Source organism: Leptodactylus fuscus, chromosome 5 (assembly GCF_031893055.1).
Source record: "Leptodactylus fuscus isolate aLepFus1 chromosome 5, aLepFus1.hap2, whole genome shotgun sequence".
Lineage (NCBI taxonomy): Eukaryota > Metazoa > Chordata > Amphibia > Anura > Leptodactylidae > Leptodactylus > Leptodactylus fuscus.
In genome coordinates, this window is record NC_134269.1 from 55,292,544 (window position 1) to 55,304,837 (window position 12,294).

Below are 12,294 nucleotides of genomic sequence, written 5' to 3' on the forward strand. Positions count from 1 at the left end.
TTGTATGAATATTCCTAATCGTAGAACATGCCAATAAAATGGTCCAAGAAATAAAAGAGGCAAGGGCAACACGGTGGCTCAGTGGTTAGCATTGCAGCCCTGTAGTCCTGGGTTCGAATCCTGCCAGGAACAACATCTGCAAGGAGTTTGTATGTTCTCCCTTTGTTTGTGTGGATTTCCTCCCGTTCTATAAAGACATACTGATAGGAAAAAAATGTACATTGTGCTCCCTATATGGGGCTCACAATCTACATAAAAGAAATAAAAGAGACAACTCTACAAATCAGTATATGATAATACTACTGGATTTATACAACTAGCATCTTAGTGTGGCCACTCCTTATGTTTTTCTTACATTAAGAGTTGCCGTTCCACATTGTAGAATATTCTAATATATTAGTGAACTGCACTGTGAGTAAAAACAGATGTATCCTTGTTTTGTGCGACCCTGATAACATTGCACAACAAAAACCATTGAAAGAAGTTATGTTATAGTCTGTGCAACTCCTTAACTATAGAGTTAAACTTTTGCTAATGTTGATTTTCTAGAAGCATTTAGGACTTAAAGAGGACCTTTCATGTTCTCCTGCATATGTGGTTTTATATAACCAAGAAAAGACGACCATGTGCTGAATTCTGTGCGCACTGATGGATTTCCCATTATGTGTCCGGGGACTGGAGATATCGGTGCCGTTAGTTTCGGCACCGATCTCTGCCCACTGTCAGAAGGGCATTCGTGACCGTCTTGCTGGGCTGTGAGGAACGACTTTCCTGACATTACTTGTCCATAGCTCTGTACTGTCAGAGGGGGCATTCCTTACTGCCCAGTGATGACGCTAAGCTGTGAGGAATGCTCCCCACCCAATGCAAGTCTATGGATGAGTATTTTAATTTTTTAAATGTAGATTGTGAGCCCCACATAGAGCTCACAATGTACATTTTTCCCTATCAGTATGTCTTTTTTTGGACTATGGGATGGAAATCCATGCAAACATGGGGAGAACATACAAACGCCTTGCAGATGGTTTTATGCCCTTGGCGGGATTTGAACACCAGGACTTCAGCGCTGCAAGGCTAACCACTGAGCCACCGTGTGGCCCCCATGGATGAGTATTTAAAGGGGGGCGTTCCTCACAGCCCAGTTAGACTGTCAGGAATGACCTTCTGACAGTGGGCAGACATCTGTGCCGAAACTATTGGCAACGATATCTCCAGCCCATGGGCACAGAATGGAAATGCTGACAGTGCATTGAATTCAGTGCACTGTCGGTTTTCTAGCGGTATATAAAACCGCATGTGCAGGAGGACATGAAAGGTGCTCTTTAAATAAACATTACAACATACTTTGTTAACAAACTTTGACTGCTGAATATTTGCCGCTGAAATTTGTACATTACTTCTCACTGTGTACAGGCGCACAGCTCATGTATAATGCTCACAGTTCTTTCTGTATCTCTCATATCTGGAGATATCACCATTTGAATACACAATTGGGATTGGTAAATGTATATATGTAGCTGCCGCTGCTCCGAACCAGAATTACTGTTTGAAGTAATTCCCCCCTCCCCTAGCCTCAGCTTCCCTGCATTATACATAGACTGCATTATACATGCACTTTATACAGTGTACAGGGAAATAAAGTCGATTTTAGAAAAAGGAGCCACAATTTGGTAACAAAATGTGTTATAATATTTATTAATGTCATAGCTGCTGCCAGAAAATCACATGTTGTTCAAAAGTTTAGTTATGTTTTAAGTAATTCAATTTATTGTAGTAATAAAATGGAGTATAAAACATTGCTTATGTTGTGGAACGCATCGCTATTTTTCAGCAACATTTTTCATTGCATTTTTTGCTGTATTTTTTTCTGCTCTTTTTCTTCCCTCATTAAATCTACAATGAAAATGTGAACTTTTCGGCAGGTAAAATTGACATGTGTTTTTCAAAATCACAGCTTTTCCATAGTGTTCCCCCCCCCTTCCCCCACAGTGTATGGATGGGATTAGCCATATTCTCATTGACTTGCTAGTTCTGTAAAATGAAGCCCTTTTTTCTGCTGTGCTTCTAGAACAGGAAAAATGCTGTGTTTCGGCAAGATGGGGCATTAGCCCCATTGCGTTGCATTTTTTCCACAATGTTTTTCACAGAAATTTCACAGTTTTCCTCTGCGGACTCTCTGCCCCTAATATACTCATGTGGAAAATGGCAGTGTTTCTGTAGGTATAATTGACATGCTGCGATTTTCAAAAAGAACATTTCTGCAATGTGTAGATAGGATTAGTCAGAATCCAAATCACTTTACAGGTATTTTTGCATCTTGGGTTACTAGTCTTAGGCTAACACCCCACATTTCAGAAAAGCTTCTTTTTTTGTTGCAGATTTTGTTGCGTTTTTTGAGCCAAAGCCAAGAATGGTTACAAAAGTTATTGGAAATATTAAGGCAGAACTTATACTTCTACATTTTGCTCAATCCACTCCTGGCTTTGGTTCAAAAAAACGCAACAAAATCTGCAACAACAACAAAAAAGCTGCATTTCCGCAATGTGGGGGCTTAGCCTTTAGGCCGGGGCTAAGCAGAGACGCTGCAGGGAAAATGGCGGCGATTTTCAGTTCAAGCAAAAGGGATGGGATATCCCATGCCCACTTTGCGGAAAAAAACGCAGTGCGGAAATGCTACAATTTTCAAAACCGTTGTGATTTTGAAAATTGCAGCATGTCAATTATATCTACGGAAACGCCGGCGGCTTTCCTATAGATAAAATTGTAACAGAAAGTCCGTGGAGGAAAACTCTGCCAACTTTCTGTTGAAAGCGCTGCGGAAAGAACCGCAGTGCGTTCATGCTGCGGTTCGTTCCGCAGCGCATTAGCGCTGTGATTACAGCCCGTGGGGCCTTAACCTTAAGGAGGTTTCTCAGACAGCCCATGTTATCACTTGAGAAAGCTACAAGTCATGTGTACTTTTTTATTTTTCTGTTCACCAAGTTGTATGAGGCTTATTTTTTGCAGGAGAAATTATACTTCATAATAGTGCCATTTATTATTGTATGCTATGTAGTAGGAAGCTTGAAAAAAAAATTCAGAATGGAGTGGAATTAGAAAAAAATGTAACTGTCACACTTTCTTATAACTTTTATTTTAATGGAGACATGGTACCGCTATTCTGTGTGTGAGTATGATCATGGTGATACACATTGTGACACTCAGAATTTTTTTTATATTTCCTTGTATGGAGCTATGTTAGGGTTCTTATTTTATGGAACAAGATGTAAAACAAAAAGTGATTGGAACCCCTCAGGAGTCGTGATAACATTTGACCGCAGTATCTGAGGAGTTAAGTGCCAATAATCAGAATTTAACTACAGAGACCCCCAGCTATGGTGCCCACTCAGAACCAGGACAAACACCATCTTTAAGGACTTGCTCTGTGTGTGCATGTATGGTGCAGAGTGGGAAGGGGTTGAATTAACTGTTGACCTTCTTTTTTAATCTTTTTGGTGCTGCTCCTTTGATGGTCACTGGCTTCTCAAACTACACTGTGCAAACTGTTGTGGTCTGAGACCCCTCTCCCTCTCTCTTGGATTACTAATAAACTGAAAGCATGGTGGCTTGTCATAGGCCTGGTTCACATCTGCATTTGGTAATACATTCAGGGAGTCTGCATGGGGACCCCCCGAACGGAATACTGAATGCATTTGCAAGCGGTGAGCTTATGAAAGCACACGGACCCCATAGACTATAATGGGGTCTGTATGCTTCTCACGCAGTGTCCACATGGAATATCTACATGGTACTTCATGATATACTTTCCTGTCCGCATGACTTGTACGGGCACCCCATGGAAAGCACACGGGCTCCATTATAGTCTATGAGGTCCGTGTGCTTTCACTGCTCACTGCTTGTCAATGCGTTCAGTAGTCCGTTTGGGGGTTACCGAACGCAGATGTGAACCAGGCCTTAGACTACCAAAGAACATTGGGACAGATTTATGAAGTCTCTCTAAAATAAAAACGGTCTTTGTTGCCCACAGCAACAAATCACAACTTTCATTGTTTAAAGCTGAAATAAAAACTGCATTGTGATTGGTTGCTATTGGCTTTGCCTTTTAGAAACTTTCCTAAATCTTCCCCATTGTGCATATAAAGCATACTACCTAGGAAGAAAGACACTAAATGTCCCATAGTGTCAGCATGGTGGATTAGTGGTTAGCATCGGTGTGTTATAAAATTGGGGATTTGATTCCAACCAAGGACAGTATCTGCATGGAGTTTGTATATTCTCCCTGTATTGGTATGGGTTTCTTCCAGGTACACTGGTATGGCAGCCACCATGCTCAATGAACAAAGCACATTACAAATGTTTGCCATTATCATAATGATACAATATTTCTATAGACATATTCCATTAACTTCCATCATGTATTATTACAGTATTTTATAATATGTTGTTGTACTTCGTTGTCATTACAATAGATCAGTTATTTTTAAGTCAGGCCGTCCTCCATATAAAGCCTTCTCTCCACGGCAGGTAAAAGATTCCCGAGATATTAGATCTTTTTCAGTTGTGATCATACCTTAGGTAAAAAGTATGCCTAACACTACTGCATCTCTATGGGATCTATTTTTCGCTTTATATGTCTTTATTGCAGTGTTCGCTTTAGACAATTCCTCCAGGATGCTTTAGCTTCCCTCTTTAAACTGTCTACTCGATACAGAATGTTGACTAATGAAAGCTTGAGGGAAATGTCTTAAACAAATGCGCTGAACAGCTAGCCGAGGTCTAAGAGTTGTAGCCATTACTATAGAATATGTATGTGGTATGCAATGAGCGCCGAATGCTGCACATTCCGAGGGATTCTCTACATTCCAATAATGAATATTCAGCATTTTTTTCATGTAAAAATCCCTTGACTGAGTCTGCAGAGATGAGATAGACGCATCAGCATTAAGCTCTTCTTTTACTGTCATTGGGAAGTACAAGTTGTTAAGAATGTGTTGTACTGAAGCCGCCTGATAGACAGGGGGCTGCAAGGGGCAGTTTGCAGATTTGAAATCCTTTCCCTTTAATTAGAGTTCAGTGAAAGTGCAGGGATCCAAAAGATGCTGTGCACAAAGCAGATAAACTGAGAGCATCTCCAGCTTATGTACGGTATATGGCAAAGTACGAGGCGCGAGAGAGACAGATACTTTCTGGATAATTAGAAGAAGTTTTCTTGGGTAAGAAACATTCAGAGCCAAACAACTGATGTAGATGGGGTGCCAGGTACAATAAAAACTGGACCATTACTATTCCCTATATACAGTGCACATGCTGTACCCCACTTCTATATACAATACTGTGCAAAAGATTCAGGCAGGTGTCTAATAAATGCTGCACATTAACAATGCTTTCACAAATAGAAATATTAATTGTTTATTTTTTTCAATTAATAAAATAAAGTTAATGCACAAAAGAGAAATCTAAAATCACATCAATATTTGGTATGACCGCTCTTTGGAGGAGGAGTCCTGGAAGTGATGATATGGTCGTTGCAGAGCCCTGATCTCAACATCATCCAGTCTGTCTGGGATTACATGAAGAGATAGAAGGATTTCAGCAACTCTATATCCAGAGAACATTGGTGTTTTGGTCTCCAAGATGTTTGGAACAACCTCTTTGCCAAGTTCCATCAAAAACGGTTGCCAGTGTACCGAGAAGAATTGCTGGAAGGCAAAGGGCGGTCACACCAAATATAGATGTGATTTAGATATCTGTATTTGAAAGCATTCTTTGTTTGCAGATTCCCCCCCTACATGCTTAAAACTTTTGCACAGTGCTGTATTTGCCATTACTGTGCTAGTCCATATTTGCTAACATCTAAGGCTCCAGTTACTTGTGTATGTGGCATTGCGTTTACAATGCAAACAGTATTTAAGAGCTTTAGAAAAACCACATAAACACATAAAGGATATGCATGAAGATATTGGTCAGATTCAGAATCATAGCCAAAGTATTGCAAAACAACAGTACTACCCATCCCCCTCCTAAAAAAATAGACTATACCATATATTGCACATGAATACATTCAAAAGCTTATACATTTTTGTTACAACAATAGACATATATCAATATATTGTAGTGAAACTCTGTACGAGAGATTTGTATGTATCATAGAAAGGCATTAAATTACTTTTTTGACTTATCCTCTCTGGACTCCAGAAATCCACAAACATTTTTTGCCTTCTCTTCCACTGTTAAGACTACTCAAATATTCTCTACTGTACCAAAATATTTGGGACTATTTCAAAGAATAAATTATAAATGAGGAGCAGAGATGGAAAAAGGAGCCTCAGACTATAAGAAGACATTAACGTACCTTCAGTTTTGAAACCATCCTTCAATAAGACGATTTTCTCTCTTTTTCATTTCTTCTAGGCGGTTTCATGTGTTTGCCATTCTTTCTTACTTTTCACCCTGTCAATAATTACTAAATTAGTACAGCAAGCGTACAATTTCATCCCGGGTGTTATTACTGGCAAGTCAAACATTGAAGGCTGATCGAGAAGATGGAACCCTATCTCCTTATTTAAATGGACTGTGTGCAAGAGGAGATTGAAAGTATGAAAAAATAGGAGACCGAAATAAAGGAAAAATAAATGTATGTTTGCATTTACCTTCATTATATCTGTGAGAAATATTAAAACACTTTGTTAACACTGAAAAAAGAAGAAACTATTATGGCCAAGTTGAAAAAGTACATAGTCCCTAAAATTATGAAATTACTACTACGTGTAGTTAGTTTCTTACTATGCAACTGTAATTTGGGGAAATTGGGGAAATTATTCGAAATATATTGCATATTAAATTTGGAACTCTGTAACATGTAGTTTAGGGGTTCCAATAATTGTTCCATACAGATGTCATCCTTATTTGACCAATTTGCCCAGATATGTCCAGATATGTATATCATAAGTTAGGCAGATTTTCTAAAAACAACATGCTTTTGTGATCAATTAACACAAAAGGATATGTTAACTCAGAATATGTTATACGTTCTGTATATGTCACCACTTTGAGGGAGAAGGATGTGGACTGCAGCAGCCCTTAAAGCCTTTTGTTATTGTGTCGAGATATTGCGTTAAATGGGTTTCATGAGACATTTGAGCCATTAACCAAACTGGAGATCAGTTAAGGGAGGATACATTTAGTTGCCAACAGTCCCGAATTGTAATTCTGGTCAATTTAGTTTGTCTTGAGCCAAAAAAGGTAGTGAAAATGGACCTTTCTGGGATGGGGGCAGTGCTTTTAACTAACCAAATATTGGTATATGCCATATATTGTATCAGTTTCCGAAAGAAGGCTTAAGGCCTCAGGCAGCTAAATAAACGACCTGCTTATGTTATGTATGTGTGCTGGATATATAGATACCATGATAATAATTCTGTATAGACAGAATTCAGGAGGGAGTCATTAAGAGTGGCTTTTTTTTAGGAAAAGGCTTTCAAGAAAGCGCCAGTTACGAATATTTTAGCCACACGTGACATGAAATAGTCGTATATCACCAATTTTCAACTATATATAGCACAAAATAGCGGATTTAATGAGTAACAGGAAAGGATATACGGAGTATGTCAAATAACTGCTAGAATTTAGTTTATATGGGTGTCAATTCACACTATGATTTACATACATTTGCAACTTAAAAACAATGGACAAATTTACTAACCCATCTACACCAGTTTTCTTCTGAAGAATATTTCTTCATTCTAAATAGTCTAAATTTTCTCTTTTCTGTGCTTGAGACAGCTTTATACTGGTTGGAGCTATGGGCACAGAATTAAAGTGTATCTCCAACTATAAAACCACCATCATAAATGAATAGTATGGGTGAATATAAAAAACTTTGTATTATAGCTTAAAGGGGTTGTCCCATCACAAGGATCCTATCTATACTGCTTGTTAATGTGGATGTAAGACTTTTCCTAAATACACTGCTTCAGCAAAACTGCTTTGTTTGTCCACTATCTTACTTTATTCAATTCATTGTTGACAGAGCCCTTGACTTATCTGCTCAAAAGTCAAGTGATGTAGCTGCCTGCTCTCAGGGGGGAGGGAGGAGGGGCTAAGTGCACGGGAGCGAGCCTGTGTATCTAGCTATTCCTGTGTCTACACCACGTGACCTTCCTGCTATCAGATAGAGCAGAGGAGCTGCTTTCATTTCTTCTGTTCTCCTAGTTATACGGCTAGCTAATTCAATTGTGTTCATTATGGAAGAGACAGGCAGTCTCTGTATGTAACACAGAATGGAGTTGCTGTTGCCTGTACTTCATAGTCCAATATGGGTGGGTGGAGCTACATGCTAATTTGGGGGCGGAGTTAAACAGCAGGTTGCATGTGAAACCCCGCCCACCAAATGAAGCAAGAAACCAGGAAGAAAGAAGATTTTACAGCAGTGAAGACTGGTGAGTATGCAACGTGGGAATACCCCTTTAATAAAGAAATATGTTTCCTTCTTCAGTTATTACATGGTTCTCCTCCTCTTTATCTTCATTCAACCTGTTTACCTCTATAAAGCTTCAGGAACATCTTTAGTCTCACACACAGAAGTCTATGGAAAGGGGAGGGGAGGAGGTTGCTGTCTGCAGATTAATTGTTTCAATCTTCTGTGTAGAGTCTTATCTTGAAGATTCAGCAGTATAAAAAGTTCCCTCACTCACAGAGGAGCAGCAGCAATTATTTGTGCATCCTTTCATGCAGCCTCCCCTTTCCCCTCTCCTCTCCATATACTTCTATGTAAAAAGTAACTCAGCCTGATAAATCGAGAAGAAAGCATATTTGTTTAGTAAGATATATTACCATGCTTTTAATCTATACTATGTATGAAATGTGGTTTTATAATTGAAAGAGAACATGTTGGCAACCTCCAATAGACAGCACTTGTTGCATACATTTATATAATGAACCCAATGATGTGTTGACTTTTACGGCCCCTCTAGTGGTGTCTGCAGGTTGCAAGTGCATTGACTTTCAAATATATGTCTATACAGAGATGCTATAATTTAGGATCCAATATTAGAAGATCAGAGCTCTGATTACCATATAGAAAAACTACAGCACAAGTTGCTAGACCTAAAATCTACATGTTGATAAAAACATGGATATTCACTTCAAGTTAAAGTATACAAAATATATGTATCAACACGCACCTAATATATGTAAATGAGCTTGCCAAATTATCTCAAATACATCTCTATGTGCAATAAGATATGACCCATTGATGCCCTACGCACCAGACCTGTATAAAGCAATGCAACTACGAAAATAAAGACAGAAGTGGAGAAAGTTTGTCAGTTCTTCTACTTGTGGGAGAAAGATAGCTCTTCTTTGAACAGATTTTTTTTCAATTCTCTTTAACAGACTTGTCTGCACATGAACAGGGAGCCCTGGGATTCAGCTCTGACCGTGCTGATCCCCCACATCAAACTGCAGCTCATATGAGAAGGAGTCAGGGAAGAGGCACGTCAGGTAACATTTTATTGCAGGTGTGTGATGTCAGTTGTGCGGGATCCTGAGGCATCTAAACTGACACGGTCAGAAATCTTTTGATTAAAAATGTCTAATAAACTCCCAAGAAAGGAAGAGAACAAACCATGAAGGTTGTTAAAAAGCTACAATGGGAATTTACCAACTCAAAGTGGATGTGGAATATATATATATATATATATATATATATATATATATATATATATATATATATATATCAGCAGGCAGCTAGCTATCTTATCTAGAAACTATCAAGATGCTGTAAACAGTCCTTTAAAAAGTGTTCTGTACAAGGGTAAAGTTGGGTTAAGTTTCTTAGGTGTGACAAGAGGTTTCCTATCTATATAGGGAACTACATTTCAGTGTAACAGTCTATCAGCGTGGAGACACTGGCCCACATTTACTATTGTGGCCGAGTCTGAATTCTGGCACATTTTTGCCACATCCTGGTGGGTCGAATTTATTAAGATTGTGACTTTTTATACTCCCCTGGTGCCTCTAACTGCACCTGAATTATTAAGAACCTCTGACCTTTAACTCAGGCTCACTCCTATGTGCCAGTATGGGTATGTAATGGATATATATGGCAATCAAGAACTGGCATAGATATCCTCATGCCAATTTTCCTTGGTCTCTAAGGCCTTGTTCACATCTGCGTTTGGTAATCCGTTTGTGGGATTCCGCATGGGGACCCCTATGGACGAAATACCAAACATATTGGCAAGCGGTGTGCAGTGAAAGCACACAGACCCCATGGACTATAATGGGGTCCATGTGCTCTCCACGTGGTGTCCACATGGAACGTGTGGACAGAAAAGTAGATCCTGACCTACTTTAATGTCTGCATGATTCATGCGGACAGCACGAGGAAAGCACACGGACCCCATTATAGTCCATGGGGTCTGCTTTCACTGCACACCGCTTGCCAGTTCGTTTGGTAGTCTGTCTGGGCATCGCCATGTGGACCCCCGAACGGATTACCAAACGCAGATGTGAATTAAGGATAAGTGGCAATCAGGGCTCAAAAAGAAAGAATTGGGATATCTTTGACACTGAAAAAGCCCATGTGTCATAGGGGTGGTTTGAAATGAGACACTCTGCACCAAATTGTGTCCAAATTTTTGATTTAAAAAATTAGATTTCAACTAATCTAACATAAAGGTGGTATAAAGTTAGACAAAAGTGTCTAAAGATGCTCAAGATTTATTATCCATCATGATTGGGCATTTTTGTCACACTCAGCCCATATATCCCACTTACATTTTTTAGAGAGCAGGGAGATTAGTGAGGAAATCTAAGAAGGCTGAGGCGCCAAGGAGTGGGTCATATCACAAATACTGTGTATGCCAGTTCATTATGGGTGTTGATATGCCTTCGGCCATAACTACATATGCTAGAATTACAAAGAGGCTCTTAGCAATCCTGGCTACTTGTGCACCTGTTGGAGAATCCATTAAGGACGGGGCCCCATGAGATGCAAATGCCATGGCGTTTTACAGTCAGGGAAAAGTGGATGGGATTCTGACGAATCCCATGCCCACTTTACAGGAAAAACCATGGTGCGGACACACCACAATTTCCAAAACTGGCGTGGCTTTGGAAATCACAGCATATCAATTATACCTATGGAAACGGTTTCCCCATAGGTATAACTGAAACAGAGAGTCCACAGAGGAAAAGTACTGCGGTTTGCAAAATGATTTTACATACTGATGCCCTTTTACTTGATTATTAGAGCCTTAACACAATCCCCATTCACTGCAATAGCTTCTGGCACCAAGACAGCTGATCTGTGCAGGGGCCAAGTGTCTATCTGTGCATAGATCATCCATATGAAATACCAAAATTTGAACCCCTTTATGACTAGTGTAGGAATCCCCAATCTTAATAAATTCCCCAAATGTGTATATCTGGCCTAATATGTATTGTAAAATTGTAACTAAAGTAACTGAAGTTGTCAGAAGTTGGTGACAATGCCAAAGCTATTATATTTCACAAATAAAAACAACATTGTCACCTTTTATTGGCTTCCTAAAAGTTAAATAACAAACTCACGCACTTTCCCGGTGTTTGGTCACATTGTGTAATGTGCTGTGTATTATTTTGTAAGTTTGTTAAGTATAGATTTCTATTAATGCATGCAAATTTGTACAAGTTGTCTCACTTTGTCATTGATTTCTAGGTGTTTCTATCCTTATCATGGACTAATTGCAACTGTCCTTTATTGATGGACAAGACACCTTTTTTGTTAATTTTTGCTGACATCTCGGAGGCTTCTTAGAACTGAGTTAACCTTTCAGTGTCCACTGATTATCTATCCCCTGATGTCAATTGACTGACCTGGCCTTTCTGTTAGATAAAACCTTATCAGCTTTCTTGATGACTTGTGTAATGAGGCATTGTTAATTGACAGGATGCAGGTGAATTCAGATGTCCCCCCTACTTTGTTACTTCTCAGCCAACATGTTAGAAATTATACATGAACAGCGTGGTTTCTACTTAGGGCCCTAACTTTTGGTATCATTTACAGACCTACAACGTCCACGTACGATAACAGTAAGGGGAAACCCACTCAATGTTACTTGTACGACACACCTCTTCTGTTACATGTCCATGGAATAATGGTTATAATAATAACCCTGATGGTCTAGGGTAGTGAAGACGTTCATGTTTCAAAAATTGCATCAGTCCAGGCTAAAACAGTATCTCTTCAGCTCTGGACATCATGATGAATAGATTGTTCTCATTCTGTTCCGTTTTCAGTTGTCAGAGAAC